Consider the following 8,354-nt stretch of genomic DNA (forward strand, 5'->3'; position numbering starts at 1 on the left):
CAAGGATGTGCAATCCCCACAACGTATTTAGAAATAATCATTATCATACCAGACATGACGGCTGTGCCAGGAGAATGCGGAAAGCATGCATGCAACGCCACCTTAGGTGGCCATTCTATTTCTCTGCCTCAGTTTGTCGTCTGGAAAATGGGACTATTAGCCGGCTGTTTAGCTGCTGGCACTACCGTTGAGGAACAAGGAAAGTGTGTCACCCGCCCTGAACTTCAAAGGCAAGAATCTACGGCACAAAAATAAGATCTGTCTTACTTAATCCTATTTTCCCTCTTAAAAAGTGCACAGCAGCATATGTGGTTTTCCCATATCTATTTTATCCCTGCAGGGTAGGTTGGGCCTATGAGACAAAAATTCACACAAGGTCACCCAGTGAGCTCCATAAAAGAGATGAGATTTGAACTCAGGTCTCACAAATCCTAGAGGAATACTCTAGCCATTAAATCACATGGGCTGGGGATTAAGCCAGCATTCATGGCAGACAGGCTGTGCAGACAGAGTATGATATCCTTTCTCCCCCCACCCCACTGCACCCAGATTCCACACACTCCAAGTGTTCTCCAGGAACAAACAGTATATGGGGTGCATTTCAGTTGTAGCAGGACTCAAGGAAGGGGAGGTGAGAAAGTCACACTAGTGGGGCTGCCAATCTCCAGGTGCGGCCTTGTGTTCTCTGGAATTACAATTGCACTTCAGACAACAGAGATCAGTTCCTCTGGAGGAAATGACAGCTTTAGAGGGCAGACTGTATGGTATACAACAGAGCAGGGGTGGCCAAACTTGCTTAATGTAAGAGCCACAAAGAATAAATGTCAGATGTCTGAGAGCTGCAAGACAGAAAGGAAGGAAGGAAGGAAGGAAGGAAGGAAGGAAGGAAGGAAGGAAGGAAGGAAGGAAGGAAGGAAGGAAGGAAGGGAGGGAGGGAGGGAGGGAGGGAGGGAGGGAGGAAGGGAGGGAGGGAGGGAGGGAGGGAGGAGGGAGGGAGGGAGAAGGAAGGAAGGAAGGAAGGAAGGAAGGAAGGAAGGAAGGAAGGAAGGAAGGAAGGAAGGAAGGAAGGAAGGAAGGAAGGAAGAAGGAGGAGGGAGGGAGGGAGGGAGGTAGGGAAGGAAGGAAGGAAAGAAGGAAGGAAGGAAGGAAAGGGAGGGAGGAAGGAAGGAAAGAAGGAAGGAAGGAAGGAGGGGAGGGAGGGAGGGAGGGAGGAAGGAAGGAAGAAGGAAGGAGGGAAGGAAGGAAGGAGGAAGGGAGGGAGGGAGGGAGGGAGGGAGGGAAGGAAGGAAGGAAGGAAGGAAGGAAGGAAGGAAGGAAGGAAGAAGGAAGGAAGGAAGGAAGGAAGGGAGGGAGGGAGGGAGGGAGGGAAGGAAGGAAGGAAGGAAGGAAGGAAGGAAGGAAGGAAAGGGAGGGAGGAAGGAAGGAAAGAAGGAAGGAAGGAAGGAAGGAAAGAAGGAGGAGGGAGGGAGGAAGGAAGGGAGGAAGGGAGGGAGGGAAGGAAGGAAGGAAGGAAGGAAAGAAGGAAGGAAGGAAAGGGAGGGAGGAAGGAAGGAAAGAAGGAAGGAAGGAAAGAAGGAGGGAGGGAGGAAGGAAGGAAGGAAGGAAGGGAGGGAGGGAGGGAGGGAGGAGGGAGGAAGGGAGGGAGGGAGGGAGGGAAGGAAGGAAGGAAAGAAGGAAGGAGGAAGGAAAGGGAGGGAGGAAGGAAGGAAAGAAGGAAGGAAGGAAGGAAGGAAAGAAGGAGGGAGGGAGGGAGGGAGGGAGGGAGGAAGGAAGGAAGGAAGGGAGGGAGGGAAGGAAGGAAGGAAGGAAAGAAGGAAGGGAGGGAGGGAGGAGGGAGGGAGGGAAGGAAGAAGGAAGGAAGGAAGGAAGGGAGGGAGGGAGGGAGGGAGGGAGGGAAGGAAGGAAGGAAGGAAGGAAAGAAGGAAGGAAGGAAGGAAAGGGAGGGGGAAGGAAGGAAGGCAAGAAGGGGAAGGAAGGAAGGAAGGAAAGAAGGAGGAGGAGGAGGAAGGAAGGAAGGAAGGGAGGGAGGGAAGGAAGGAAGGAAGGAAAGAAGGAAGGAAGGAAAGGGAGGGAGGAAGGAAGGAAAGAAGGAAGGAAGGAAAGAAGGAGGGAGGAGGAGGGAGGGAGGAAGGAAGGAAGGAAGGAGGGAGGGAGGGAGGGAGGAAGGAAGGAAGGGAGGGAGGGAGGGAGGGAGGGAGGGAAGGAAGGAAGGAAGGAAGGAAGGAAGGAAGGAAGGGAGGGAGGGAGGGAGGGAGGGAAGGAAGGAAGGAAGAAGGAAAGAAGGAAGAAGGAAGGAAAGGGAGGGAGGAAGGAAGGAAGGAAGGAAAGAAGGAGGGAGGGAGGGAGGAAGGAGGGAGGAAGGGAGGGAGGGAAGGAAGGAAGGAAGGAAAGAAGGAAGGAAGGAAAGGGAGGGAGGAAGGAAGGAAAGAAGGAAGGAAGGAAAGAAGGAGGGAGGGAGGAGGAAGGAAGGAAGGAAGGGAGGGAGGGAGGGAGGGAGGGAGGAAGGAAGGGAGGGAGGGAGGGAGGGAGGGAGGGAAGGAAGGAAGGAAGGGAGGGAGGAAGGAAGGAAGAAGGAAGGAAGGAAAGAAGGAGGGAGGGAGGGAGGGAGAAGGAAGGAAGGAAGGGAGGGAGGGAAGGAAGGAGGAAGGAAAGAAGGAAGGAAGGGAGGGAGGGAGGGAGGGAAGGAAGGAAGGAAGGAAGGAAGGAAGGAAGGGAGGGAGGGAGGGAGGGTGGGAGGGAGGGAGGGAGGGAAGGAGGAAGGAAGGAAGGAAGGAAGGAAGGAAGGAAGGAAGAAGGAAGGAAGGAAGGAAGGGAGGAGGAAGGAAGGAAGGCAAGAAGGAAGGAAGGAAGGAAGGAAAGAAGGAGGGAGGGAGGGAGGAAGGAAGGAAGGAAGGAAGGAAGGGAGGGAGGGAGGGAGGGAGGAAGGGAGGGAGGGAGGGAGGAGGGAAGGAAGGAAGGAAGGAAGGAAGGAAGGAAGGGAGGGAGGAGGGAGGGAGGGAGGAAGGAAGGAAGGAAGGAAAGAAGGAAGGAAGGAAGGAAAGGGAGGGAGGAAGGAAGGAAAGAAGGAAGGAAGGAAGGAAAGAAGGAGGGAGGGAGGGAGGAAGGGAGGAGGGAGGGAGGGAAGGAAGGAAGGAAGGAAAGAAGGAAGGAAGGAAGGAAGGAAGGAAGGAAGGGAGGGAGGGAAGGAAGGAAGGAAAGAAGGAAGGAAGGAAGGAAAGGGAGGAGGAAGAAGGAAGGAAAGAAGGAGGGAGGGAGGGAGGGAGGAAGGAAGGAAGGAAGGGAGGGATGGAAGGAAGGAAGGAAGGAAAGAAGGAAGGAAGGAAAGGGAGGGAGGAAGGAAGGAAAGAAGGAAGGAAGGAAAGAAGGAGGGAGGGAGGAAGGAAGGAAGGAAGGAAGGAAGGAAGGAAGGAAAGAAGGAGGGAGGGAGGGAGGAAGGAAGGGAGGAAGGGAGGGAGGGAAGGAAGGAAGGAAAGAAGGAAGGAAGGAAAGGGAGGGAGGAAGGAAGGAAAGAAGGAAGGAAGGAAAGAAGGAGGGAGGGAGGGAGGAAGAAGGAAGGAAGGAAAGAAGGAGGGAGGGAGGAAGGAAGGAAGGAAGGAAGGAAGGAAGGAAGGAAGGAAGGAAGGAAGGAAGGAAGGAAGGAAGGAAGGAAGGAAGGAAGGAAGGCAATATATGGGGAGGGAAAAGGTGGAAAGAAGACAACTTTAAATGCATTTTCCCAGCTGCCAGCTGGCTTGGCTTGGAGAAGTGATCTAAAGAGAGAAATGCCTTCTCCAAGTCAGCCGACAGAGCGTGGGGCTTTGAGAGCCACACAATGTGTGCTAAAAAGCCACATGTGGCTCCCGAGCCACAGTTTGGCCACCCCTGTTACAGAGTCTAGGAAAAACAGAAGTCCTAGAATCATACCATGCCCCCCCTCCCAAAAAAAACCCCTTCATCTTCCTCAACTGCCCAAATCTCCAGGAGTTTCCCAAACCAGAGTTAGCACCTGAGACTAAAAAAAGGGTAAAGGTAGTCCCTTGTGCAAGCACGCCGTCGTTTCCAACTCTGGGGTGACGCTGCTTTCACAACGTTTTCACGGCAGACTTTTTACGGGGTGGTTTGCCCCTGCCTTCCCCAGTCATCTACACTTTCCCCCAGCAAGCTGGGTCCTCATTTTACCGATCTCGGAAGGATGGAAGGCTGAGTCAACCTGGAGCCGGCTACCTGAACCAGCTTCTGCTGGGATCGAACTCAGGTCGTGAGCAGAGATTTTGGACTGCAGTACTGCAGCTTGACCACTCTGCGCCACAGGGCTCTTGACAACCTGAGTCTACAGGGGCAGAAATCCTTTCACCCAACTATGGATTTCATTCAAGAGCCTCTCTTTTTTCTGTTTCACCTCTTTTCAGTCATGGAAAGGAATCCAGGATTCTGAAGGGAAGAGTGGGGGGGGAAAGACTCCTAAAGGGAGCCCTTTTAAATTCCTTTGGAACTTTTCTAGCTGGGATGGGGTGGACATTTCTTCCTGGAACTCCCTGGGTCAGGAGAACACCCAAGACGAGTGCACACCCAGCAGGAATCGCTGGGTGTTGGGATGACTGAGCCAATGGCTGCCCTCTGCATATATTAGGTTGTGACTCAGCCAGCCAGCCTGAAAAGGGCGGGTTCGAGGAAACTTTTACATCACCCCTAGTGCAAGAACAAGCTCTCTCTTGCCCTCCAGTTTTTATCATAGGCACGCTTCAATTCTGATGGAGAACAGGGCTCAGAAAAGTTAAGATAAAGATAATCGGGCCATGTGTGTGCATTGTGTTGGTGAGGGGCGGGGAGCAAGAGAGAGAAGTTCTGTGATATTAGAAATTGCAGTGCCCAAAGCAAACGATGGGCACAGAGGTCCCAAAGCAAGTACCCTATTCAGACTGGTGGCAAACATCGCATCACGACGGTTTAACGGCCGACATTTTTTGGCCACTGTGTGACACAGAGTGTTGGACTGGATGGGCCACTGGCCTGATCCAGCATGGCTTCTCTTATGTTCTTATCAAGATTGCTATTGTACAGGTGGCTTCTTCTCTCTTTCCTGATGGTGTCAGCAACAAGCAAGGGCTGTTTGCACCCCAAACCCCGCAACAACTGGGACTAGCAGCAGAATGAAAAACACAAGGCCATAAGCAGAGCCCTGCTGGATAGGGTTGCCAAGTCCAATTTAAGAAATATCTGGGGACTTTGGGGTGGAGCCAGGAGGACTTTGGGTGGAGCCAAGATCAAGGCTGTGACAAGCATAACTGAACTCCAAAGGGAGTTCTGGCCCTCACATTTAAAGGGACAGCACACCTTTTTAAATGTCTTCCTTCCATAGGAAATAATGGATAGGGGCACCTTCTTTTGGGGCTCATAGAATTAGACCCCGGGTCCAATCGTTTTGAAACTTGGGGGATATTTTGGGGAGAGGCACTAGATGCTGTACTGAAATTTGGTGCCTCTACCTCAAAAAACAGCCCCCCCAGAGCCCCAGATACCTGCGGATCAATTCTCCGTGATTTTCTATGGGAATAAATCTCTATAGGGAATAATAGAGTTCCCAGCAGACATTTCCCTCCCCTCCCCCCACTTTTCTGACGACCCTGAAGCGGGGGGAGGGTCTCCAAACCGGGGGATCCCCTGCCCCCCACTGGGGATTGGCAACCCTACTGCTGGATCAGGGGTCCTGCCCCAGTCAGGGAATCCTAGAGTTGGAAAGGAGCTTTAGGGTCATCTAGTCCAACCCCCTGCACAATGTGGGAACTTCACAAACACTCCCCCCGCCACACACACACATACATCCCCAGTGACCCCTGGTTTGTGCCCAGAAGATGGCTAAAACCGCCAGGATCCCTGGCCAAACTGCCTTGGGGAAGAATTGCTGCCTAACCCCAAAGTGGTGACCAGCATTTCCCTGGGCACATAAGAAAGGCCACGAGAACTAGGCACTGATGCAACCCTTCCTGCCTTCCTTCCCAGGGTTTTTATGGTAGAAAAAGCCCAGCAGGAACTCATTTGCACATTAGGCCACACCTCCAACACTACCATTGTTCCACGCAGGGACTTTTTGTAGAAAATGCTCCGCAGGGGTTCATTTGCATATCAGGCCACACCCCATGATGCCAAGCCAGCCGGAACTGAGTTCCTGGGCGTCCTGCTCAAAAAAGGCCCTGCGCCTTTCCAGATGGCCATCTAAAGGTAAAGGTAGTCCCCTGTGCAAGCACCAGTTGTTTCTGACTCTGGGGTGACGTTGCATTGCAACATTTTCACGGCAGACTTTTTACAAGATGGTTTGCCATTGCCTTCCCCAGTCATCTACACTTTCCCCCCCAGCAAGCTGGATACTCATTTTACTGACTTTGGAAGGATGGAAGGCTGCGTCAACCTTGAGCCAGTGACCTGAACCCAGCTTCCACCGGGATCACACTCATCGTGAGCAGAGCTTGGACTGCAATACGGCTTACCGAGGTTCCCACTACCTCGGTTGGCACATGTACAGCCTAGGCTGCGGGAGCTGCACTGGCTGCCAATTGTGTTCCAAGTTCGTTACAAGGTGCTGGTTATCACCTTTAAAGCCCTATATGGCCGAGGACCTGCCTACCGTAGGACTGCCTCTCTCCATACATCCCCCCAGAGAGCACTGAGATCCAGTTCTCAAAATCTTCTCAAAATCCTGGACCAAGGGAGGCCAAACTGAAAACAACGAGGGAGCAGGCCTTCTCAATAATGGCTCCCCATTGGTGGAATCAGCTACCGGAGGAGGTGCGAGCCCTGCGGGACTACAATCAGTTCCACAGGCTTGTAAAAGTGTCCTTTTTCAACTGGTTTCAACTGAGTCAGTTGGGTGTAGTGGTTAAGTGTGCAGCTCTTATCTGGGAGAACCGGGTTGATTCCCACTCCTTCACTTGCACCTGCTAGCATGGCCTTGGGTCAGCCATAGCTCTGGCAGAGGTTGTCCTTGAAAGGGCAGCTGCTGTGACAGCCCTCTCCAGCCCCACCCACCTCACAGGGTGTCTGTTGTGGGGGAGGAAGGTAAAGGAGATTGTGAGCCGCTCTGAGACTCTTCGGAGTGGAGGGCGGGATATAAATTCAATATCTTCATCTACCTCACAGGGTGTCTGTTGTGGGGGAGGAAGATAAAGGAGATTGTGAGCCGCTCTGAGACTCTTCGGAGTGGAGGGCGGGATATAAATCCAATATCTTCATCTACCTCACAGGGTGTCTGTTGTGGGGAGGAAGATAAAGGAGATTGTGAGCCGCTCTGAGACTCTTCGGAGTGGAGGGCGGGATATAAATTCAATATCTTCATCAACCTCACAGGGTGTCTGTTGTGGGTGAGGAAGATAAAGGAGATTGTGAGCTGCTCTGAGACTCTTCGGAGTGGAGGGTGGGATATAAATCCAATATCTTCATCTTCTCACAGGGTGTCTGTTGTGGGGGAGGAAGGGAAAGGAGATTGTGAGCCGCTCTGAGACTCTTCGGAGTGGAGAGCAGGATATAAATCCAATATCTTCATCTACCTCACAGGGTGTCTGTTATGGGGGGAGGAAGATAAAGGAGATTGTGAGCCGCTCTGAGACTCTTCGGAGTGGAGGGCGGGATATAAATCCAATATCTTCATCTACCTCACAGGCTGTCTGTTGTGGGGGAGGAAGATAAAGGAGATTGTGAGCCGCTCTGAGACTCTTCGGAGTGGAGGCGGGATATAAATCCAGTATCTTCTTCATCTTCATAAGATGGAATCCTGAAGTGACATCTAGCCATCTTTTTATATATATATATATATATATATATATATAATATATATATATATATATATATATACACACATACATACACTGTACTGTACTTGTAGCACCTTCGATTTGTAATGGTTTTAATTACGTAATTTATTTATCTTAATGAGTTTTAACTGTATTTTATTGTATAATTGTATTTACTATAATCATGCTACACTCCATGTCTTGTGAGGCACCCTGAGCCTTCCTCGGCGGGAAGGGCGGGATATAAATAAAAGTTTATTATTATTAAAGTTTATAAAAACCTACCCCCTCCCTGAAGAACCGCTCTTACTGGCAGGAATTTCTTCCTAATGTTTAGCCAGTCCTCACAGTACTAGACCTAGCCAATCTGGAGGTCCAAGCTTGCTTACCAGTTAAGGTTGCCAACCTCCAGGCAGTGGCTGGAGATCCCCTGGAATTGCAACTTGTATCAGCTTGCTGTGGGGGAAGTGTAGATGACTGGGGAAGGCAATGGCAAACCACCCGTAAAAAGTCTGCCGTGAAAACGTTGTGAAAGCAACGTCACCCCAGAGTCGGAAACGACTGGTGCTTGCACAGGGGACCTTTCCTTTT

This window comes from Heteronotia binoei, chromosome 12 (assembly GCF_032191835.1).
Source record: "Heteronotia binoei isolate CCM8104 ecotype False Entrance Well chromosome 12, APGP_CSIRO_Hbin_v1, whole genome shotgun sequence".
NCBI classification, from domain to species: Eukaryota; Metazoa; Chordata; class Lepidosauria; order Squamata; family Gekkonidae; genus Heteronotia; species Heteronotia binoei.